Here is a 25,881-nt window from a genome sequence, read left to right on the forward strand (position 1 = left end):
GTATTTAATTGTGCTGTTATTTTACCATGGTTTCTTACAGAAAATTCACCCTGTAGTCAACGGAATTCTAAAGGGCTAACAAAATTTTACTCACTGATTATTTTTTAAAATTCTTGTCATCTTGGCTTCCTATAAGTTACCGGCTTCTCCCACTGTTTCTGTACATTTCCATCACCTGCCATGAGAAGAAAGAATCTGATTATATGTCTCATAAAGACCATTTCCTGGTTTCTACTACATTAGTCTTTTCCTTTCTTTATACCCAAAACACACAGAAAAATATAGTTGTCTCTCCATTTCTCTCCAAAATCAAAAAGGCAGGAGAGAACACCACAAAAGATCACCTCAAGAGAAAGAACTTGAAAGAGCAGTATTTCTACTCTTGGGGTTTGGGGTGGACACTCTTAAAATACCCTCCCTTATGTTTTCAGGAAGAAATTTTTAGTCTTTCTTGGGAGGAAGCAGTATTAGAGTAAGCCACTTTCTCTCTCTACCTCTCCCCCCCAGCCCCTCCTCCCTTCTCAAAAGCAAGTGACTTATCACCTGGGAAGGCTAGAGTAAGCACTGGCTTAGTGCTGAGGCAGCACACAGAGCTGGGCAGCAAGGCCCTCCCTCTTGTTCTCTCCAACACCTAGGGCCAAGCTAACTTCCACACAGTAAGCAGGACAAGGGCTGCCTGCTTCTGGGAGGGCCAGCCAGCTCTCTCTGCCAGCTTCTCTCCAGCTGTTACCAGACTAGGATGACTAGGTCAGGGTTACTAAGGTCCAATTAATGCTTTACAGAAGGAGGTAATTGACAATTCTCAGTTCTCCAATCCTGTTTTTATCAGTAATTAAGCTACTATCTATGTTGCTTCCCACTTGAGTTGCTCTATTTCTCAAATTGTTTAAAGATTATACGATTAGGGACTAAGATGGCGGAGTAGAAGGACGTGCTCTCACTCCCTCTTGCGAGAACACCAGAATCACAACTAGCTGTTGGACAATCATCGACAGGAAGACACTGGAACTCACCAAAAAAGATACCCCACATCCAAAGACAAAGGAGAAGCCACAGTGAGACGGTAGGAGGGGCACAATCACAGTAAAATCAACTCCCATAACTGCTGGGTGGGTGACTCACAGATTGGAGAACACTTATACCACAGAAGTCCATCCACTGGAGTGAAGGTTCTCTGAGCCCCACATCAGGCTTCCCAACCTGGGGGTCCTGAAACGGGAGGAGGAATTCCTAGAGAATCAGACTTTGAAGACTAGTGGGATTTGACTGCGGGACTTCGACAGGACTGGAGGAAACAGAGTCTCCACTCTTAGAGGGCACACACAAAGTAGTGTACGCATCAGGACCCAGGGGAAGGAGCAGTGACCCAAGGGGAGACTGAACCAGACCTACCTGCTAGTGTTGGAGGGCCTACTGCAGAGGCAGGTGGTGGCTGTGGCTCACAGTGGGGACAAAGACACTGGCAGCACAAGTTCTGGGAAGTATTCCTGGGCGAGAGCCCTCCCAGAGTCCACCATTAGCCCCACCAAAGAGCCCAGGTAGGCTCCAGTGTTGGGTTGCCTCAGGCCAAACAACCAACAGGGAGGGAACCCAGCCCCAGCATCAGCAGTCAGGCGGATTAAGTTTTACTGACCTCTACCCACCAGAGCAACAGTCAGCTCTACCTAGCACCAGTCCCTCCCATCAGGGAACTTTCACAAGCCTCTTAGATAGCCTCATCCACCACAGGGCAGACAGGAGAAGCAAGAAGAACTACAATCCTGCAGCCTGTGGAACAAAAACCACATTCACAGAAAGATAGACAAGATGAAAAGGCAGAGGGCTATGTACCAGATGAAGGAACAAGATACAACCCCAGAAAAACAATTAAATGAAGTGGAGATAGGAAACCTTCCAAAGAAAGAATTCAGAATAATGATAGTGAAGATGATCCAGGACCTCGGCAAAAGAATGGAGACAAAGATTGAGAAATGTTTAACAAAAACCTAGAGAATTAAAGAACAAACAAACAGAGATGAACAATAAAATAACTGAAATGAAAATTACACTAGAAGGAATCAATAGCAGAATAACTGAGGCAGAAGAACGGATAAGTGACCTGGAAGACAGAATGGTGGAATTAACTGCTGCGGAACAGAATAAAGAAAAAAGAATGAAAAGAAATGAAGACAGCCTAAGAGACCTCTGGAACAACATTAAACGCAACAACATTCGCATTATAGGGGTCCCAGAAGGAGAAGAGAGAGAGAAAGGACCCGAGAAAATATTTGAAGAGATTATAGTCAAAAACTTCCCTAACATGGGAAAGGAAATAGCCACCAGGTCCAGGAAGTGCAGAGGGTCCCATACAGGATAAACCCAAGGAGAAACACACCGAGACACAAAGTAATCAAACTGGCAAAAATTAAAGACAAACTAAAATTAATGAAAGCAGCAAGGAAAAAATAACATACAAGGGAACTCCCATAAGGTTAACAGCTGATTTCTCAGCAGAAACTCTGCAAGCCAGAAGGCAGTGGCATGATATACTTAAACTGATGAAAGGGAAGAACCTACAACCAAGATTACTCTACCTGGCAAGGATCTCATTCAGATTCGATGGAGAAATCAAAAGCTTTACAGACAAGTAGAAGTTAAGAGAATTCAGCACCACCAAACCAGCTCTACAACAAATGCTAAAGGAACTTCTCTAAGTGGGAAACACAAGAGAAGAAAAGGAACTACAAAAAAAAACCCAAAACACTTAAGAAAATGGTCATAGGAACATACATATCGATAACTACCTTAAAAGTGAATGGATTAAATGCTCCAAACAAAAGACACGGGCTTGCTGAATGGATACAAAAACAAGACTCATATATATGCTGACTACAAGAGACCCACTTCACACCTAGGGACACATTCAGACTGAGAGTGAGGGGACGGAAAAAGATATTCCATACAAATGGAAATAAACAGAAAGCTGGAGTAGCAATACTCATATCAGATAAAATAGACTTTAAAATAAAGAATGTTACAAGAGACAAGGAAGGACACTATATAATGATCAAGGGATCAATCCAAGAAGAAGATATAACAATTATAAATATATATGCACCCAACATAGGAGCACCTCAATACATAAGGCAACTGCTAACAGCTATAAAAGAGGAAATCGACAGTAATGTCAATAATTGTGGGGGACTTTAACATCTCACTTATACCAATGGACAGATCATACAAAATGAAAATAAATAAGGAAACACAAGCTTTAAACGACACAACAGACCAGACAGACTTGATATTTATAGGACATTCCATCCAAAAACAGCAGATTATACATTTTTCTCAAGTGCACAGGGAACATTCTCCAGGACAGATCACATCTTGGGTCACAAATCAAGCCTCAGTAAATTTAAGAAAATGGAAATCGTATCAAGCATCTTTTCTGACCACAACACTATGAGATTAGATATGAATTACAGGGAAAAAAACGTAAAAAACACAAACACATGGAAGCTAAACAATAGGTTACTAAATAACCAAGAGATCACTGAAGAAATCAAAGAGGAATTCAAAAAATACCAAGAGACAAATGACAATGAAAACACGAAGATCCAAAACCTATGGGATGCAGCAAAAGCAGTTCGAAGAGGGAAGTTTACAGCAATATAATCTTACCTCAAGAAACAACAAACATCTCAAATAAAAAATCTAACCTTGCACCTAAAGGAATTAGAGAAAGAAGAACAAACAAAACCCAAAGTTAGTAGAAGGAAAGAAATGATAAAGAACAGAGCAGAAATAAATGAAATAGAAACAAACAAAAAAAAAAAACAATAGCAAAGATCAGTAAAACTAAAAGCTGGTTCTTTGAGAAGATAAACAAAATTGATAAACCATGAGCCAGACTCATCAAGAAAAAGAGGGAGAGGACTCAAATCAATAAAATTAGAAATGAAAACAGAGAAGTTACAAAAGACACTGCAGAAATAAAAAGCATCCTAAGAGACTACTACAAGCAACTCTAAGCCAATAAAATGGACAACCTGGAAGAAATGGACAAATTCTTAGAAAGGTATAACCTTCCAAGACTGAACCAGGAAGAAATAGAAAAAATGAACAGACCAATCACAAGTAATGAAATTGAAACTGTGATGAAAAATCTTCCAACAAACAAAAGTCCAGGACCAGATGGCTTCACATTCAAATGTCTGAATTCTATCAAACATTTAGAGAAGAGCTAACATCCATCCTTCTCAAACTCTTCCAAAAAATTTCAGAGGAAGGAACACTCCCAAACGCATTCTATGAGGCCACCATCACCCTGATACTAAAATCAGACAAAGACAGTAAAAAAAAAGAAAATTACAGACTAATATCACTGATGAATACAGATGCAAAAATCCTCAACAAAATACTAGCAAGCAGAATCCAACAACACATTAAAAGGATCATATACCATGATCAAGTGGGATTTATCCCAGGGATGCAAGGATTCTTCAATATGCATAAATCAATCAATATGATACACCATATTAATAAACTGAAGAAGAAAAACCATATGATCATCTCAATAGATGCAGAAAAAGCTTTTGACAAAATTCAACACCCATTTATGATAAAAACTCTCCAGAAAGTGGGCATAGAGCAAACCTACCTCAACATAATAAAGACCATATACAACAAACCAACAGCAAACATCATCCTCAATGGTGAAAAACTGAAAGCATTTCCTCTAAAATCAGGAACAAGACAAGGATGTCCACTCTTGCCACTATTATTCAACATAGTTTTAGAAGTCCTAGCCACGGCAATAAGAGAAGAAAAAGAAATAAAAGGAATACAAATTTCAAAAGAAGAAGTATAACTGTCACTGTTTGCAGTTGACAAGATACTATATGTAGAGAATCCTAAAGATGCCACCAGAAAACTACTAGAGCTAACCAATAAATTTGTAAAGTTGCAGGGTACAAAATTAATGCACAGAAATCTCCTGCATTCCTATACACTAATGATGAAAAATCTGAAAGAGAATTTAAGGAAACACTCCCATTTACCATTGCAACAAAAAGAATAAAATACCTAGGAATAAACCTACCTAGGGAGACAGAAGACCTGTATGCAGCAAACTATAAGACACTGATGAAAGAAATTAAAGATGATACCAACAGATGGAGAGATATACCATGTTCTTGGATTGGAAGAAAATATTGTGAAAATGACTCTACTATCCAAAGCAATCTACAGATTCAATGCAATCCCTATCAAACTGCCAATGGCAATTTTTACAGAACTAGAACAAAATAATCTTAAAATCTATATGGAGATACAAAAGACCCCAAATAGCCAAAGCAGTCTTGTGGGAAAAAAAAGAAGCTGGAGGAATCAGATTCCCTGACTTCAGACTATACTGCAAAGCTACAGTAATCAAGACAATATTCTACTGGCACAAAAACAGAAACATAGATCAATGGAACAAGATAGAAGGCCCAGTGATAAACCCACGCACCTATCGTCAACTAATCTATGACAAAGGAGGTAAGGATATACAGTGGAGAAAAGACAGTCTCTTCAATAAGTGGTGCTGGGAAAACTGGACAGCTACATGTAAAAGAATGAAATTAGAACACTCCCTAACACCATACACAAAAATAAACTCAAAATGGATTCGAGACCTAAATGTAAGACTGGACACTATAAAACTCTTAGAGGAAAACAGGAAGAACGCTGTTTGACATAAATCACAGCAAGATCTTTTTTGATCCACCTCCTAGAATAATGGAAATAAAAATAAACAAAAGGGACCAAATGAAACTTCAAAGCTTTTGCAAAGCAAAAGAAACTACAAACAAGACGAAAGGACAACCCTCAGAATGGGAGAAAATATTTGCAAACAAATCCACAGACAAAGGATTAATCTCCAAAATATATAAACAGCTCATGCAGCTCAATATTAAAAAAACAAACAACCCAATCCAAAAATGGGCAGAAGATCTAAATAGACATTTCTCCAAAGAAGACATACAGATGGCCAAGAAGCACATGAAAAGCTGCTCAACATCACTAATTATTAGAGAAATGCAAATCAAAACTACAATGAGGTATCACCCTACACCAGTTAGAATGGGCATCATCAGCAAATGTACAAACAACAAATGATGGAGAGGGTGTGGACAAAAGGGAACCCTCTTGTACTGTTGGTGGGAATGTAAATTGATACAGCCACTACGGAGGTTCCTTAGAAAACTAAAAATAGAATTACCATATGATCCAGCAATCCCACTACTGGGCATACACCCAGATAAAACCATAATTCAAAAAGACACATGCACCCCAATGTTCACTGCAGCACTGTTTACAACAGGCAGGTCATAGAAGCAACCTAAATGCCCATCGACAGATGAATGGATAAAGAAGATGTGGTACATATATGCAATGCAATATTACTCAGCCATAAAAAGGAATGAAATTGGGTCATTTGTAGAGACGTGGATGGATCTAGAGACTGTCATACAGAGTGAAGTAAGTCAGAAAGAGAAAAACAAATATCGTATATTAACCCATTTATGTGGAGCCTAGAAAAATGGTACAGATGAACCGGTTTGCAGGGCAGAAATAGAGACACAGATGTAGAGAACAAACGTATGGACACCAAGGGGGGAAAGTGGTGGGGGTGGGGTGGGGGTGTGTGTGATGAATTGGGCGATTGGGATTGACATGTATACACTGATATGTATAAAATGGATGACTAATAAGAACCTGCTGTATAAAAAAATAAATAAAATCGAAAATTAAAATAAATAAATAAATAAAATAAAAATAAAGATTATAGGATAGAAAAGGTAAATGATAAAGCAACCCAAACCACCAACATCTATCAAAGGACAATGCCCAGATAAAACCTTGGCTCAAAATCCTACCACTTCCTAGCCACGTGTCCTTGGGAAAATCCATCCACATTTACCCAGCCTCAATTTCTTTATTTCTGAAGGAGAATCAAATGGCCCCTACTATACTGTGTGGTTGTGAGAATTTAAAAAAATGAAAGACGTGATCTGCCAAAGTCAAACTTTGATCTAACAAGGGTATCACCCCAGCACCAGGGACACCCAGAGTGCAATGATCAGACTTGCTACTTCGTCCATATATACAATTCAAATAGCGCAGATTCATGTAATTCATGGAATAATGGACTATGCTCAGCAAAGTGCTCCCCTTTTCCAAAAGGAAGTCATTCAGAATGATGTTTTACTTCTGTTTTTCAATTTCCTAACATTTTAGGGTCCCCAACCAAGCGGTAGGAAGTTCCAATTTCTTTCTCTTCACAGAACAGCCCAAATGAAAACATCTTACTTCTAGCAAGTAGAATGCAGCAATTGCTCATTTTATGTGAAGAACATATGGCTCCAAGTAGACAACACTTATAAAATAGGAACCTGTTAACTTTCCTCACCTGAAGCCTCAGTGTTAAAGGCATTCAGAGAGAAGAGATTAATATTAATTGTAAAATGGCTCCATACACTGAGGTACCATGAGAGACGGTGTCACCTCAGTTATAGAACAGGCAGAAACCCCAAGTCATCCAGACCATTAGGGTGTGTGCGTGTCTTTAAGAGGGGCATAAAGAAGGGAGAGAATGGAAAAACACCCCATCAATACAGAGAGCTTCCTGGTAACAAAGAAAGAACTTGTCAACACCAATAAAAATAGCAGGGAAGGAATGAAGAGTCAAAGATTTGTATTGTAGATTGTACCCAACACCGAGGAACATTTTCATCGGCTGGCTGTAGCTTTATACTCCAGGTTACTTGGTATGGAAGGCTTTGAAGAGCATGGAAAATGCAGAGAGTTTGATATAAGTTTAAAATACATAGTCTTGAACTCTACCTCTGCTATTTAATAGCAGTGTGGTCTCTGTCAAGTAAGTTAATCCTCTAAGCCTCAGTTTCCAGGTCTGTAAAATAAGGACAATAATACATACCTCGGAGAGCAGTTATGCAGACTAGAGATCATGCATGTACAGTGCCCACCACAGACTATGTCCCCAAAATATAATTACAATTATTGTGTTTGCTAGTGCAAGTATGATAGTCCATCAAATTCAGACTCTTTCTCTAGGTGAACATTTCGGAAAGAGGTTCAAATCACACTTTTGACAACAACATGAAACTCTTCTAAGCTGATCTGAATGAAGTGTTAAATAAAAATCTCCATCTTAGTTGGTAGCCTTTACTAACATGCAAACCAAAAGTTATAGCTATGCATTTGTTAGCATTCTTCATATCAGTACTGAGTTTCTTTTTTTTTTTTTGCGGTACACAGGCCTCTCACTGTTGTGGCCTCTCCCGTTGCGGAGCACAGGCTCCGGATGCGCAGGCTCAGCGGCCATGGCTCACAGGCCCAGCCGCTCTGCGGCATGTGGGATCCTCCCGGACCGGGGCACGAACCCGTGTCCCCTGCATCAGCAGGTGGACTCTCAACCACTGCGCCAACAGGGAAGCCCCTGAGTTTCTTTTTTTGATGATAAATTCTTGAAGAAGGGAATGAAAATTTTCCACTAGTGCTAATTCTTCTAGTGTGCATTGTAATGCCAAGTACTGAGCAGACATCTGTGGAAAATAAAAGCCACACTGCGAATGCCAGTAGCCTATCACCAAGGCTAGCTTCACTTCACAGCCTCATCAACAACAGTACGGATTTGTCAGCTATGTTTTCAAGAAAAACAAAGACCACAGGGTGAGGCACTACCAACTTTTTTTTTTTTTTTTTTGCGGTACGCGGGCCTCTCACTGTTGTGGCCTCTCTCGTTGCGGAGCACAGGCTCCGGACGCACAGGCTCAGCGGCCATGGCTCACGGGCCCAGCTGCTCCACGGCATGTGGGATCCTCCCGGACCAGGGCACGAACCCGTGTCCCCTGTATCGGCAGGTGGACTCTCAACCACTGCGCCAACAGGGAAGCCCGGCACTACCAACTTTTAAACAGAACTTTCTATCTACAAAAAGTTCTCCTTGACCCCTTCATCGCTTTGGGACTCATTCCAGTGGTGCTGACTGCTCAGAGTAAACTGAGTACTCTTCTTGTACGTTCAAAACCTGTGTACAATGCCCACAAGAAAATGTCTCATTACAGTTTAGTTGCTCCTGATTTTTTAACAAACACACGTTCTTTGCTATGATGGAAAATATTTTAATAGGTTCAAGGAATCAATTTCATCCTCAAAGATGGTCACTTGCCACCACCAGGGTTATTTGAAAGAATTAGAAGTGATTTCAACAACTGACTAATGAACTACCCATGTGGCAGAAGACACTGTGCTCAGTCCTGGGGCTGGGGAAGGAGTTACAAGGTGGTTGAGATGAAGTTCATTCATGAGAATGCAGTGCAATGGCAGTATTACCAGAATACAAGCAATTAACTTAGCTGGTGCACTGAAGGAGAATAATGTGGATGTATAAATCCTGGCTGGGACAGTTAAAAACTCAATATTTCTTAATCATACCTGACATACAATGTTAATATTCTACAACAGTCACGCAGGAACCTGGCTAAAAAGAATATGCTCCTTTTTGAACGTACACTTTATCTTCTAGGGCGAGGCCAAGCTCCCACAAGGTGGAAGGAGACTGGCAGGCATCAAAACCAAGATCATTTGAGAGATGCTAGAGGATGTCACTTGCACTAAGGCTGCAGAAGTGGATAGAAGCTCTTGTAAGACATGGTTGTGTTGGATTCTTAGCCTCTTTTCTCCTAAGGAGTTAGTTCATGAAGAGGGGTTTAGACTTTCTCTATGGGAGATAGTGTCCTACGGTCATTAAAAGCATGTGCTTTGCAGTCACACAAAACTGCATTCCCCAATCTACCTTAAAGACCTTGAGGATGTTCTTTAATTCCTCTGAGCTTCAGTTTCTTCATCAATAGAATGAGACTAACAGTAGTACTACAGCTTAATGTTGTTCTATGGGTTAAAGACATAATGCCTGCAAACAGTTTAATAAAGCTCATGGCACACAGTAAGTGCTCATTAAATGTTGTTGTTATTGGAAGAAGTAAACTATCCTCATCCTTAGGAGGCAAAGCAAGTTCCAAGGCAACATTAACAACAAAAAAAAGAGGTATCCTCATGAGTTCATAAATGTTCTGGCCCACTTCACCAGAAAAAAATCTTGGTCTAAAGTTTCATTTAGTCATAAAGCACAAATTGCTCCTATATCAGTGCACATACCTTGGGAGCAAAGTAAGAGCGGCAGCAGCAATCAGAGGCTTATTGGCCAGTGAGAAAATCAGAACTGTTCGTATCACCCACACAGAAACAAAACTAAATCACTTGCTTGAGATTCCTCAGCTAATAAATGGCAGAGCTGGGATTCAAACCCAGGCAGCCTGGCTTCAGTTCTTGTCCTTTTTTTAAAAAAAAAATTTATTGGGGTATAGCTGATTCACAATGTTGTTTTAGTTTCAGGTGTTCAGCAAAGTGACATGTTATACATACATATATAACCACTCTTTTTTAGATTCTTTTCCCACATAGGAGTCCTTGTTCTTAACTGACACCATGCTGCCTCCTCAGCAATGAAGAAGAGCAATAACTGGAGACTGAGCAAGTCACAGACCAGGAGCAGGACAGAGAAAGGCAAGAAACCCCCTAAAGATGACTGAAGAGAAGAGGGAAATAAGGGAAATGACACAAAAGAGCAGCTAATGGGGCCAAAGAGTAAAAGGACCCAAACCACTAATGATTCTACATTAAAATCTAAAACACAGTCCTAGCAAGAATTCTAAAAGGATGGCACTGGGAAAGTGAACTAGTGTTGGGATTCAGCACTTGCTTAAGTACAACAGTGAACAGAAGACATAAAAGCTGAGAAGATGCCACTTAGATCGTTTATATAAGCCTCATGCTGACTTAGAAACACCTGCTAGGGAACACGTCACACACACAAAATACCAGCTGTCAGGGGAGAGCCCCCAAAGCATGAGAGTTTCTTACCAAGACTGAGATTCCTGCTATGTTTTCCTTGCGTTTCCACAGTGGAAAAGCGGAAGAAAGGCCACCAGGGTGTTGAATTCTCTGTCGGTCAGAAGAAAGGAGACAGAAGGATGAGAATTGTGCCCTTAGCTAAGTAGGAGAATGCCCAGAGAGGAGAGAAGAGATAAAGAGAAGCCATATTCCTGGCCAGCCTCAAGTGTGGCAGGCTCCAAAACGGCCCCTGAGATCCCTGTCTCTTATTATCCATGCCTGTGTAATCCCCTTCCCTTGAGTGGGGGTGGGAACTGTGATTTGCCTGTAACCAACAGAATAAGACCAAAATGACGAGACACGTGGTTACATCACATAAGACTGTATCGTCCATTCTGCTACGAGATTCTCTCCCTTGCTGGCTTTCAAGAAGCCAGCTGCCAAGTGATGAGCTGCCTACAGAGAGAGCCAGGGGAGGGCAGCCTCCAACTGACAGTTAATAAGCAACTGAAGAGCCCACAAGAAACTGAATTTCTGCCAACAATCACATGAGCTCAGAAGAAAACCCTTCCCCAGTCAAGCCTCAGATGAGACAGCAGCCCTGCTGACACCCTGATTGCAGCCTTATAAAGTACGTAGCCAAATCACAACCAGTCTCCTGACCCACAGAAACTGTGAGATAGTTTCTGCACTGATTACGCAACTAAGTTGGTAGTGGCGTTGTCAGGCAGCTACAGATAACCAATACAGAAGGGAAGTGAGGCACAAGTTCCTGATGCAACCACATGTCCTTCTGAGAGAGGAGGGGAAGGAAGGAGAAGCCTGGGGCCAGGGCCTGGGAGGGTGCTCCTGCCCTCACATTGGCATGCATCCTCCTGTTCAACTATCGACTCAGACACTCAGTTTCCGCTCTTACCACACACATCCTGTCACCCTATTCTTACCATTTGGAAGACAAAGTGGATCATAATGACCAAGGAAAATACAATCTTGTAAATGGCAGTCAGGTTCCCTGGCTGGCCTGCAAAGGCTATTTAACATGCCAAACACTGACACAATTAAATGCCACTTGTAGCAAAACGGCTGGACCTACAGATTATCATACTAAGTCAAGTAAGAAAAAGACAAATATCATATGGTATCACTTATAGGTGGAATCTAAAAAATGGTACAAATGAACTTATTTATAAAACAGAAACAGACTCACAGACATAGAAAACAAACTTATGGTTACCAAAGGGGAAGGGGGTGAGGGGAGGGATAAATAAGAGTTTGTGATCAGCAGATACACACTACTATATATAAAACAGATAAACAACAAGGTCCTACTGTATAGCACAGGGTCATATTCAATATCTTGTAACAAACTGTAATGGAAAAGAATCTGAAAAAATATGTATGTATGTGTGTATAATATATACATATATATATATGTATATATAAACTGAGTCACTTTGCTGTACACCAGAAACTAACACAACATTGTAAATCAACTATACTTCAAATAAATAAATAAATAAATAACAACAAGAAGAAAAGAAACAGCAAGAGGACTTCGACCATCTTACAAGATATACCATGACCCTACCTATCATAAAATAATTTTCACAAAAGTGTGTTTTAAATGTGATATAATGGACTTAAATACTTTATAAAACCCTTAATTGGAGAGACACATTAGAGATTTTCCATACTGGTGGTTTTGAGACCAGAATAAAAATCCAAACATCTAAAGTTCCATCCAGTTGCTAATATAGGGTCTTTAAAAATCAAACACATATATTTTGAAATCTTCTGAGCAAGTACCAACAGTTTCTACAAATTAATTCAAGTAACAATTCTCAAGCAGAGCATACAGCTACAACTCACTGAGCCAGAGACCTTCTACTTGACTAGGATGTCTTGCTAAAAGCAGAAACTGGTGGGGGTATCCTACACTCACATCATTTGAAAGCTGGAGAATCCTCATTAGTCTTCTCGTCCTGGCCTCATAGTTGACAGATGATAACACATAGACCAAAAGACTTGAAATGACCTGTTCAGGGTCAGCCAGCAGCACGGCCTGGGCCTCCTATTTCCCAGGTTTCTTTATGCTCAAGTCTACCCAACTTTAGCTTGAACTCCAGACATAATGAAATCAGTGGTATCAAATATTCTGTGAGGAAAACAACTGGGATTAACTTCCCCTGACTCTACAAAGCTTCAACTTGTAAAAACTAAGCCCTGTGGCAAGAGGAAAGAATAACACTGATTAAACATTCATATTAAGTGTTCAATCCATTTTCAAAAGCAATGCACAGGATTTTCTAAGTAAACTGAGATGCCCCTAAAATAGGCTGCCTTTTCTTGTGAATGATCTGCTTTTTTTTTTAATGAATGTTAAGTAGGGAAGAAAGTCAAAAGAGGCATAGAATAAACATTTGTGCAAGCGTGCTTATTCCACTGCTTTAGAAATCCCCACTCCTAAATCCACTGACTCATTGCACAGATATATTCATTACACAGATATTCATTACACAAATGCTTTGGCGTAGTAGGTGCTGTATATAAGGAGCCTGTTTGGACATAAATAATGTTTACTAATATTTTCAGCAGAAGTAACCACATGTAAACAAGTAACCACTGCAGAGAGAGAGATTTCCAGCCTTTTTTTTTGGTAGGCTATTAAGAATGCAGACTGGAGCTCCCTTTTCTCCTAGAAATTTCCGTATTTAAAATAAAAATCAACTTGTTTTTCTCTGTAATAATACTGCCTTTAAGGCAGCAGTGGGAGTTATCAAAACAAAGGAGTTTAACGTCCCCAGGTCGCATCCTTCCAGAACTCTCATTAGGGAAGTCTCTCAGTAGCCTAAAAGAAAGTGGTCTTGCACTCAGCATTTTCCTTCATAATCTTTTCCTCTCAGCACCAAGAACAAATATATGTTTAAAACAAACCAAAAAGAAATAGGGCTTATTTTCTCCCACGCAGCCAGCAGTTTTCTCTCCTCAACATGAACTTACACCTCTACAGGTATTACCTTCACTAGGACACGATTTAACCCTCCCATTTTAAATGCATCTGAACGCTTTGACACAGTATTAAAAATACTGGTATTACTCAAGGTAAAAATAGACCAACTGTTTGCCACACGCGAGGCTCTTTTCTAAATGTTTCCCAGGTACTAATTCATTTAATCTTGACAAGAGCACCATGAGGCATGTTACTATTATTATCCTAGTTTTACAGAAGATGAAACTGAGGTAGAGTTACTGAGAACGCAGGCACAGTTATTCATGCAACACATTCAATAAAGCGTTAGAGGGAAAGCTCCACTCCCCCTGCCTCATGCTTCCATGCGGAGGACTTTCCACTAGCCCAACAGTCCAGTCTCCTTCCCAATCTCCTCCCTGGGAGAGAAGTGGATTATGTGAAAGGTGAGTCTGGGGGAAGGGCCTGGACAACGTGGCCCAGACTCTCCAGAGTACCTCCCTTCTCAGAGCTGGCCTGCCCACAGGCGGGGGAAGTCCAAGCTGCTCCCTCCCACACTATGAGGGGAAATTGGTCTCACTTGCATGAAATATCAGAAAACCCACTTAGCCACAGTCCTGGAATCAGGGTAATTCCTAATGAACCCCTGCATGTCTACCTCTCATTGGTCTATCCATTGGTCCCAAAATTGGATGAGCAAGAAGGGTGTTCGTCAACTGTCCATCCTCTCAAGCCCTGGCACTAAGTATTAATGCAGAAATGGGTGGAAAGATCTTTGTGAAAAAGGCAAATATTTCTTTTACAAAAAAAAGAGAAAGAAAAAACCCTCCTCAAAGGGATACAAGAACATAACACAGTTCAACAAGGTATCTGCAGAGCAGGTCATTAGTGACCCTGCTCTTCGAAGTCACCGTCAGGTGGCGTCTAAAAGACAAGGCTACTCCTCTACTTTCTTATCTGTGTTGGACCTCAAACCACCATCTCCTTTCCAGATCAATAAAACCACGCAGGTAACCTTCTTTACTGTCGTACCCTAATTTAAGGCAGTGGAAAATTCCTTAGCATTGGTAGCCACATTGGTAGATATATTATCTTCAGCCTGGCCAATTCTGTATTTTTATCAATTGCATCAATTTCTACCATAGAAAGTACAGTGACAAAAATACTACTCAGAACTCTGTCATCCGGGAATAAAAATGTCTCTAATTTCTAGAGTTATCATTTGATCTTTCCTTTAATCTCGAAATACAATGCGTCTGATTTTAAACATACATTTAAAAGGGCTGTCATTCAGTAATATTGATTTGCTTTTGGCTATAGAGAGATTTTAATGCAGATAGTTTGAGCTTCATGCTTTCTTATTCAAACTGTACTTAATAAGACTAGTTTCCGAAGCAAAAATTTGGAAATAAAAAACAGACCACATTTCTTCCACAGTAAATTTAAAAGCAAAATTAACTTTTTCACAAATGCATATGAGTAAAGGAAGTCAGTCATCCAGCACTGTCAACTTAACAGAAAAGGACAAATGAAGACACAGGCACTTCCATGCCTTAATCCTTGAGCACTCCTGATGCAGGCAAGGCAGCTGTGGCATTATCCCCATGTTCAGAAAAAGAACCTGAGGTTCAGAGAATTACAGTGACATGCCTAAGTGAACCTACTTTCTAAGTGGCAGGGTTCAACGTGAAACACACTGTTTTTTTTCTATTGGAGCCAAAGTTTGTGCTTTTTCTCTTCTAGGCCACCATGAAGCAAGAAGTCATTGGAAAGGCCTCTGAGAATGAGTAGTGATCAAAATTTAAGTGGAGAAGAGCCGAAAACAAAGACTGACCATGATGCAGTGTGACAGAATGCAATGAGATGTGTCAGCCTCACTTATTTATTAGCACAGCCCGGGATAAGTGGTAAGAAGGGAGAGAAGGAAGAAAAATTCGAAAAACAGAAATAACAAACAGCAGACTGGCCGTGAAGAATATGGGAAGAAACACCAACCAAAACAGAGAAATGATGCAGGGGCATTTGGTTACAGATCATGTCTAAACCACTGGTCAGCACCAAATAGTCAATATTTTAGGCTTTGCAGGGCATATGATAATCTTTTACAACTATTCAGCTCTGCCATTACAGTCTGAAAGCAGCCACAGGTAACATGAAAATGAACGGACATAGCTGTGTGCCAATAAAACTGTATTGACAAAAACCAGTCTCCGGCCAGATTTGGCCTTTCAGCTGTAGTTTGTTAAAGCCTGGCCTGGACAGTCACCTGGCCTTCACAGGAGGCCGTATGACATACTAAAGAAGCAGAGAGAAAAATCTAGGGACAACATAACCATTCAACTGGCAGCAAGTACCCTGAGCGCTGCCATTCCCGTAAGTACCGAATCTGCTGGGGGCTCAGCACGACCTTTTGATTAAGAGACTGAAGTGATGCATTTGTTCAGTAGCTGCTTATCCAAAGTTATCAACATTCAAACAACCCATCTGTAAAATACTGTGTTGATCATGACTCACAGAACTGTTAAGTCCAAGCTTACCCTATATTTTACATGGGTGATTATGGGAAAAATCATCCCAACGTTTCAAAAGTAACTACGAAAGAAAACTGAGAGGAACAGAAGCATCTGAATGAATCATGGTTTCCGTCTCTGACAGTTCCTCCACCTGGAAAACTCTCCCTGACTTTTCCTGTCCCATTTTCCTACCTAAATCTTGCTCCTTATTTAGGTGTCAATTTAAACATCTTTTCCTCCAAGAGGCTCTTCTCAAACGTGCCAGGTGAGGTCAAGACACCTACCATACATTTCTATGACACTGAACTTCTTCATTACTCTCAGTGCACCTATAATTCCTTCTTAGTTTAACGTCTGCTTCCCTTCTAGACTATAAACTCCAGAAACCTGCCTTGTTCAACATCCAGACACAACACTGGCAATGAGACCTTGATTAAATAGAAGGCTTGATTGTTTGAAAATGACACTCTGCACTGAGTGACTAAGTATATAGCTGGTGATGAACAGCAATGCATGATTTTGCAGGGCAACTCTGGGGCTTTTCCAGCCTCAACAATGTACGATGTGATAAAGCTGAAGAGGGAAGGCTATGACTAGGTGCCAGTAAGCGAACGGCCCTTACGTTTAAAAAGAATAAGAGCAGGCTACCCATTCTTAGGTTTGTTAAAGTAGAAGCTACAAAGAAGTTCCTCTCATGCCCATCAGTTTTTTCTTAAAAAAAAATGCAAATGTGGTTTCAGTTAATGATAAAATTTTCAGTATACTGGGCCCTAGTATATTCAACAATATTTAGCTGGATAGATTTAAAGCAAGTATCTGCATAATTTCTTTTTGCTTAAATAAATACACACAGCATGTACAGAAGCACAAACATTCACATACCTATGGAACTGCCTGAAATACCTGGGCAAAAAAATAGATGATAAAATACATAGAGTACGATCCTTTTTTGTAAATAAAACAGGACAATAACTAAAAGGGTGTATGCCCCCCAAAGTGGCTGTACCTGATAGAGGAATTTGGGTTAATTTAATTGTTTTCCTTTTTATTTACCAGTGTTTTCTTCTTTTTATACAATGACCACATATATTTTAAAGAGTTTTTTAAAGTTATTTAAAACAAAATCCCTGCTGATTAAACAATACTTCAAAGCTGTTTGAAAGAAACAGTATACATAGGGAAAATGTGAAACAGGGCAATGCTGTTATTATTTAACATAGCTTTGCTGACAGCGTAAAGAAAAAAAAGTTTCTGACCTCCTTAAATGTTCACCCATTCCTACCAATATCATAATGATGATACATCTACCATGGTGCATCAGCAGACAGAAGCAAAATAGTACCAATGCTGAGGGTGTTAATTTCAGTTTCTAACTACATCCTCACTTTTCCTGGAGCATGATATATTTTAAGTTGGCCTAATTTCTTTCTAGTCTTGGACTCTGAGAACTGCACTAACTTACCTAGCCAATTTTAGTGACCAAATGCATCAGGGGCAGATAAGAAACTTCAAAACTGATATCTTCTCTCTTAAAGGTTATTTATATAGGTCAGAAATTGGCAGCCAGACATTAGGAATGCTGAAGTACTTACTTGAAATTTATTTCCAGTGCTTACCCTAGAGTCTTTAAATACATATAATAAGTATATTTAATTAGAATTCTTGTGATTATCTAACATCAGCCTATGCCTAAGTCAGAGAAGGTTACCATATTTCCCATCTTAGAGTATGCTTTAATATCTTATATTTCTTTTCATAAATACCAATCATTTCATAAATATTGTCTTATATCTAAACAATGTGTTATTGGCCAGTAACAAACATCCATTATGCATGACTTGAAGGTATTTTTAAACTCCAAATGAAAATGAGGTTCAACACCTCTTTACAAATGACAGAAATAAACCACACAAAACAAATTCTTTCAGAGACTGGCTTTATGATGGCAGAACTGCCCTCCATCCAATAACAATTATAAACCGTGGACAAATATAAAAGGCAACTTTGAAGGCGCTGGAAAATAACCAAAAGCAGGCAGACAGTGGATAATCTATAGCCCTTAAATAAGGGAACCACACTGAATGATAATTTACATTTATACAGCTTATTCTGTGAGGGCACAACCAAGTTTATGTCACAGCAGATGGAACTCAAGCAGCAAACCACAGTCTTATTGGTCAGAATATAGACCTGCCAAGGTAGCTATAAAAATGGACAAGAAAAATCTCCCAAATGAGGAAGTCAGGCCTATATTTGAAGCTCCGAATTTGCAAATAAATTCTACACTTGCTGGCTAAACCCAGAGCTATGAGACTCCAAGGATCCCAGAGAAAAAAAACAACAGTTGAAAAGTTTTCTGAAAGCTGACAGATTCAAACAGCTGCCCACCTTAGAGGAGTTTAAAGCTCAAGATGTGGCATGGCAGGTTTCAGGAGCCTGGTAAAGGCCTGAGACTTTCCTGTGACACCACAGAAGCAACATGGATTAAGAAATAAAGAACACCCTGACTATAGGATATTTCCTGGGAAATACAGGCAAAATGGAAACAGCTAACATAAAAATGAGCTTATGTAACACCGAAGATGATTCGCAACTTAATTACTTGTTTGAACAAAACCCAACAGAATCCCAAATCTATACAATGTAGCATATGCGTTGTCCAGCATACAATTAAAAATTAATAGATATGTGAGGAAAATGGAAAATGCAACTCCATAGTTAAAGACAAATCAGTGCATAGAAATAGATCTACAAATAATCCAGAAAATGGAATTAGAAGACAAGAACTCTAACAATGATAAACATTAAAATAATCTGCAGAGAAAGATAGATATAATGGGTAAAGAAATAGGAAATTTCAGGAGACATATAGAAACTGCAAAAAATAAAAATAAAAAAGGAAGTTCTAGAGCTTAAAACTACAATATCTGAAATAAAAACATACTGGATTAGATTAACAGCAGGTTGGACACAACAGTGAACAGGCTGGACTGGTGAACTTTAAGATATGTCAGTATAAAGAATCCAGGCTGAGGTACAGAAAAAAAACAATGTTTTTAAAAGAGTCTCAATGACCTGTAGGGCAGTATCAAGTGGTCTAATTTACATGTTAAAGGACAGTAGAGAGAATGGGGCAGAAAAATATGTGTAAAGAAACATAGGCCAGAAATTTTCAAAATGGAGCAAAAACAGCAACCAATACACAAAAGCAGAAAACTCAGCCACAAGAAAACCTCACCTAGCCATGAAAGCCAAAGATAACAACAACAACAAAAGCCAAAGATACAACAACAAAAGCCAAAGCCAAAGATAACAACAAAAATCTTAGAAGCATCCAGAAAAGACATGTTACACGTGAGAACAATAATCAGAATGAAGGCAGACATCTCATCAGAAACAAGAGGCCAGAAGACAAAAAAATCTTCAAATCACCCAAAGAAGGGGAGAGAAAAAAACTATCAACCTAGGATTCTATCTACAACAAAATTATCTTTCAAAAATAAAGGAAAACATTTTTAAATCTCCATATAAATAAAAACTGAGAGAATCTGTTGCCAATAGGCCTACATTGCAAGAAATGCTAAAGAAAGCTCTTCAGCTGAAGAGAAGTGATACCAGATGTAAATTTTAATCTACAGAAAGGAATGAAGAACCTTCGAAATAGTAAATGTGTAAGTAAACATGAAAGACTATTTCTCTTAATTCCCTTATGACATACTTATTAGGTATACTGTATAAAATATAGTTTGTGTATACAAATACTTTATATATACTTAGCATATACTGTATTAAAAGTATAATACTGAATTGTATATTTTGTAACATATATGGACATAAATTGTATGAAGACTACGGTGCAATGGATGAGGAGGGGCAAATGAAACCATATTGTCGGTTTCTTACATTTTATACAAAGTAGTAAAATATTAATTCAAAAAGGCTTTTTATTAAGGATGAATATTATAATCTGCAGAGAGACTGTAAATTCACACAAAGAGGTGTACCTGAAAATCTAAGAGAGAAATTAAAATGCAATGCCAAAATATTTTCAACTAAACAAAAAGAAGGGAGAAAAGGAGATACAGGATTAAAAGGAAATGTCTAAAAGATGGGACAAATAGGAAGCAACAAAACGGTAGATATAAAACTAACCATATCAATAATTACAGTAAATAGACTAAACATTCCAATTAAAAGGCAGAGATTGTCAGAATACATTAAAAAGTAATACCCAACTACATACTACCTAAAACAGATGCATTTTAAATGCAAAGACACAGATAAACAGTGCAAAAGGATATACCAACATGACCTTGATACAAAAACCAGGCAAAGACACTAACAAAATACCGTAATGGTGTAAGGACAGATGAATAGAACGACACAGCAGAATAGAGGCCAGAAATAGAGGTACGCATATATGGTCAATCGATTTTTTTTTTTTACCAAGATGCCAAAATAATTCAGTGGGTATAAGGATGGTCTTTTCAACAAATTAGACAGGAACAAATAGATATCTATATGGAAAGAATAATGAATCCTGACCTCTACACCTCATATAGAACTAACCGTAAGAGCTAAACCTATAGAGCAGAAAAACATAGGAGAATGTCTTTGTGACAATTAAGTAGTCAAAGCACTATCGATAAAAGAAAAAGCTGATAAACTGGACTTCATCAGAATTACAACTTCTGCTTTTTTAAAGACATAATCAAGAAAATGAAAAAGCAACCACCAACTGGAAAATCTTTACCGTACATATATCTGACAAAGGACTTGTACCTAGAGTACATAAAGAACTACTACACTATACTATACTTCAAGAATAAAGAAGTCATGCAACCCAATCTTTAAAATAGTAAACGACTTGATACTTCATGGAAGAAGACACCGGAATAGCCAATAAGTACATGAAAAATTTTCAACATCATTATCATAAAGGAAGTCAGGACACCACAAGATATCACATCGCACCCACTAGAATGCTAATACTGAAAAGAATGATAATAATAGCAAGTGCTGGCAAAGGCTTGGACCATATTGGAGATTCTCATACATTGCTGATGGGCATGTTTAATTATATAACCCCTTTAGGAAAATGTTTGACAATTTTTTATAAAATTAAACATACACTTATCCAGTGATGCACCTCCAAGCATATATCCAAAAGAAATGAAAACATGTCCACAAAGAGATTTGTATAATAATGTTCACTGTAGTTATATTCACAATAGCCAAAAGTTGTAACTACCCAAATGTCCATCAATAGGTGAATAGGTAAATTCATACAATTTAAAGTTTACTCAGCAACACAGAGACAACCTATTGATACACATAACAATAAGTATGACTCTCAAAAACACCATTAAGTGAAGCCAAAGAAGCCAGACACACAAGTACATTCTATATAACTCTACAAAACTCTGCAAGAGGCAAAACTAAGCTCTGTTGATAGAAATCACATTACTATTTACTTCGGTGCTGGGACAACTGACTGGAAATGGCACAAGGGAATTTTCTGGGCGACGGAAATGTTCTACATCTTGAAAGAGATGTTAGTTCCCTGAACTGTTCACTTAAAATTTGTACCTTGTATAGTATGTAAAATTATACCCAAATTAAAAGATAGTTCAGGGACTCCCCTGGTGATGCAGAGGTTAAGAATCCGACTGCCAATGCAGCGGACGTGGGTTCGAGCCCTGGTCTGGGAGGATCCCATATGCCGTGGAGCAACTAAGCCCGTGTGCCACAACTACTGAGCCTGCACTCTAGAGCCCGCAAGCCACAACTACTAAACCTGTGTGCCTAGAGCCCATGCTCCACAACAAAGAGAAACAACTGCAATGAGAAGCCCGTGCACCGCGACGAAGAGTAACCCCCGCTCGGCGCAACTAGAGAAAGCCCACACGCAGCAACAAAGACCCAATGCAGCACCCAAAATAAAAAATAAATAAATAAAAATTAAAAAAAAAAGATAGTTCACAAAAAAATTTCTTTGAATTAGTTTTGAAGGAGATATGGTCTCTCACAGGTCAAAAGTATTTCTCTTATTACCCTGGGGGACAAATTCTAAAGCCTCAAAACAGAAGGTGTGTGTGTTTAGTTTAGTCATGACTTTTTAAAGATTTTTTCTTTGATGTGGACCATTTTTAAAGTCTTTATTGAATTTGTCACAATATTGCTTCTGTTTTATGTTTTGTTTTTAGGGCCGTGAGGCATGTGGGATCTTAGCTGCTTGACCAGGATCCAATCCACACCCCCTGCACTGGAAGGCGAAGTGTTAACCACTGGACCGCCAGGGAAGTCCCTAGTCACGCTGTTTTTGAAATATACACCCAAACAAAGCAGAGGGAAAAGAACTATTATCTGTTTCCTATCAAATCTGTTTCCTATCAAAATACTCTTTTTGATATTTGTTCCAACCTAGAGGAATTAAAAACAACCTGCCCTTTAGGTTTTATCTAATTTTATTTATCCCATTAACAATTTAAAGTTTACTTTTAACAACACAATGAAAAAAGCACTCAAAAAATAAACTATAAAGCATAAATCTAAATGTTCTAATATCTTACTATTCTAAAATATTAAATTCCTACTGTATTCCAGGCAAGACGATAGTCACTAGGGCAATGAAAATGAAAAACTTCCACCTTATTGTTGAAGAGTTCTCAGTTGGGTGGAAGAGAAATTACCGTAAATTTTAAGTAAATAAATTTAATACAAATTGGTAAAGACCTCATTGGGGGAAAAATATATCACTTCTTTTCCCTTGAACACCATAATATTTAATATTGACCAATAAAATGCAAGAAGTAAATATAATAAATTCAGTTATTCCTTTTGAAGGACACAATAATTTTAAGAAAGAAAAATCTTCAGCAACTAACTCCATATAAACATGTTTCTTAAGTCAAGGAAAAATAACCCCTCCACCTTTTAAAGGAAATTATCTCCACAGCACAGGGGATTACATAACTACGTCTTGTACCACTTGCCCACATCCTCCATCCCAACCTCATAGCTGGTTTGCCTGGCGTGGGTTCCCATCGGAGGTAAATCTGAAGGCTGGTCAGGCTATGCCTCAACATGAAGTGATGGGGTGAGAGAATTCTCACTCTCAGGACTCTAATTGTGATACAAATCCCTTCTCTTCTGTTCTCTCCTGAGCCTACTTTTATCCCCTCTACTTAAACTAGCCAATTCAAAATCAACAATGACCTCCAACATTGCGAAAGCCAATGGTTGGTTCTCGATTTTCATTTAATATGACCTTTCGGCAGCGCACAACACGCTTGTTCTCTTGCTTCCACTTGAAATTCTTTCTTTACTTGGCCCCCGAAACACCTCACACTCTATCCACTGTCTGCCTTCCTTCCAGCAGTTGCTTCTCGCCCCCCTTCGTGGGTTCTTCCTTATCTCTGTAAGTGCCCAGAGGTTCATTCAATGCTCAGCTCTCCTCCCTATTATCATTTGCTTTCTAGGTCAGCAGTTCTCAAACATTTTGGTCTCAGGACCCCTTTACACTTTTAAAAACTGATAAGGAACTCAAAAAATTTTTGTGTATGAGGGTTATACCTATAGATAATTACTGTATTAAAAACGGAGAAAACTTTTAAATATTAATTCATCTAAAAGCAACTATAAGCCCTGTCAATATATAATAACATATTTTAATAGAAAATACATTTTCTAAAATAAAAACATATATATGAGTAAGAAGAATAGCATCATTTTACATTTTTTAAAATCTCCCTAATACCTAGCTTAACAGAAAACAGCAGATTCCCACAACCGTGTTTGCATTCAATCTGCTATGATGTCACACATAGTCTCTAGAAAACGGTACTGAACTATACGTCTTAGTATTATAAAAAGTTTTAACTCTGCTGACCTCCCTATGAAAGTCCAAGGAACCCATGGGTCCCTACTATACTTTGAGAACTACTTTAGGTGCTTCCATCCAATCCCATGGTTTTAAATACCACCTCTTCTAGGACAACTCTCAATTAAAAAGATACCTCTGGGCTGGACTCCTTGAACTCCAGGTTCAAATAGCCAGCTGCCTTCTCAACATTCTCAACATTCTCACTCAGGTATCTAACAGGTATTGTTTAATTATTAACAATAATAATTAAAGTTATTTTAATTAATAAAGACTTTACTCCCCACCCGCCCTATAACCACAACATTTTCCTCCTGTGCTCTTCTCCCATCTCAGTAAATAATAACTCTAACTTACCAGCAGCTCAGGTCGAAATCTTGGAAGAAATCCGGAATGCCTCTCTTTTTTTCAAATCCACATCTAACTTATATCCAAATTCCTTCAGGAATATATCTGGAATCTCACCACGTCTTACCCCTCCACTACTCCTTCCACCGTGGTCCAGGCTTATGCATCTTGGCCTAGACTTTGGCAATAGCCTCCTACCTGGTCTCCATGCATCCTCTTGTGTCCCCTGTGGGACAGTCCTCACACAGCAACCGGAGGGATTTAAGGCGTAAGTCAGATCGTAAGTCACCTCTCTGCTTAAGACCACAGGTACCGTCTCACCTCACTCAGAGCAAAAGCTAGACTCTACATCATAGGCTTACAGAGGTGCTCTATGAGCTGGCCCCCAAATACTTTTCCGAACTCATATATTAAAACTCTCCCCTCAGGGCTTCCCTGGTGGCGCAGTGGTCGAGAGTCCGCCTGCCGATGCCGGGGGCGCGGGTTCGTGCCCCAGTCCAGGAAGATCCCACATGCCGCGGAGTGGCTAGGCCCGTGAGCCATGGCCGCTGAGCCTGCGCGTCCGGAGCCTATGCTCCACAGCGGGAGAGGCCACAACAGTGAGAGGCCCACGTACCACAAAAAATAAACAAAAAAAAACCTCTCCCCTCACTCACTGCACTGTAGCCACCCCTGCCCCTTGGCCATCACTCATACACTCTCCCGTCAGGGTCTCTGCAATTGTAGTTTCTTCTGTCTGAAGCCCACTCTCCTCAGATGCCCCCCGACTGAGGCTTGCTCCTGCAGTCAGCACTCAAACACACCATGTGGAAGATGCCATTCTCACCATCACTCCATACCCTAGCCCTGTTTTATTTTTCTTCGTAAAACTTGTCGCTACCTGACATGCTTGTCTGTTCTTTGTCTGTTCTCCCCGCCCCCATGCAATGAGAAGAGGGCATTTGTCTGGCTCCATGTTGTATCCCAGTACCTAGAACAGTGTCTATTGGGGAACAGGTGCTCAATGTGTATTGTTTGAGTGGATCAACAGAGATGCCGATCCAGGTAGCATTGGGAGTTGAAGGTGAAAGTGATGAGTTGGAGAGGCCAGGAGAGCCACATGCAAAGCAGCACTTTGAAGAAGAAGATACCATAAAAGTGGAAAAAACAGCACCACCAAATAGAGGCTATGAATAAAAGGAGACAAGAACTACTGTTGGATAGAACTGCTACCAAGGCCAGAGAACGAA

At 39.4% G+C, this 25,881-nt stretch overlaps 1 protein-coding gene across 6 annotated transcripts in view; it reads right to left on the reverse strand.

Annotated features, from left to right (window-relative positions):
• Positions 1 to 25,881, reverse strand: part of SGMS1 (sphingomyelin synthase 1) — a 291,005-nt gene that overhangs the window by 106,932 nt on the left and 158,192 nt on the right. For all 6 annotated transcript variants that reach the window (XM_082673862.1, XM_082673859.1, XM_082673858.1 and 3 more), the window contains one exon: positions 95 to 175. The gene's annotated coding sequence lies outside the window, so the exon portion shown is untranslated. The remainder of the gene's footprint in view (positions 1 to 94; positions 176 to 25,881) is intronic.

Source organism: Grampus griseus (assembly GCF_964374135.1).
Source record: "Grampus griseus genome assembly, chromosome: 16".
Lineage (NCBI taxonomy): Eukaryota > Metazoa > Chordata > Mammalia > Artiodactyla > Delphinidae > Grampus > Grampus griseus.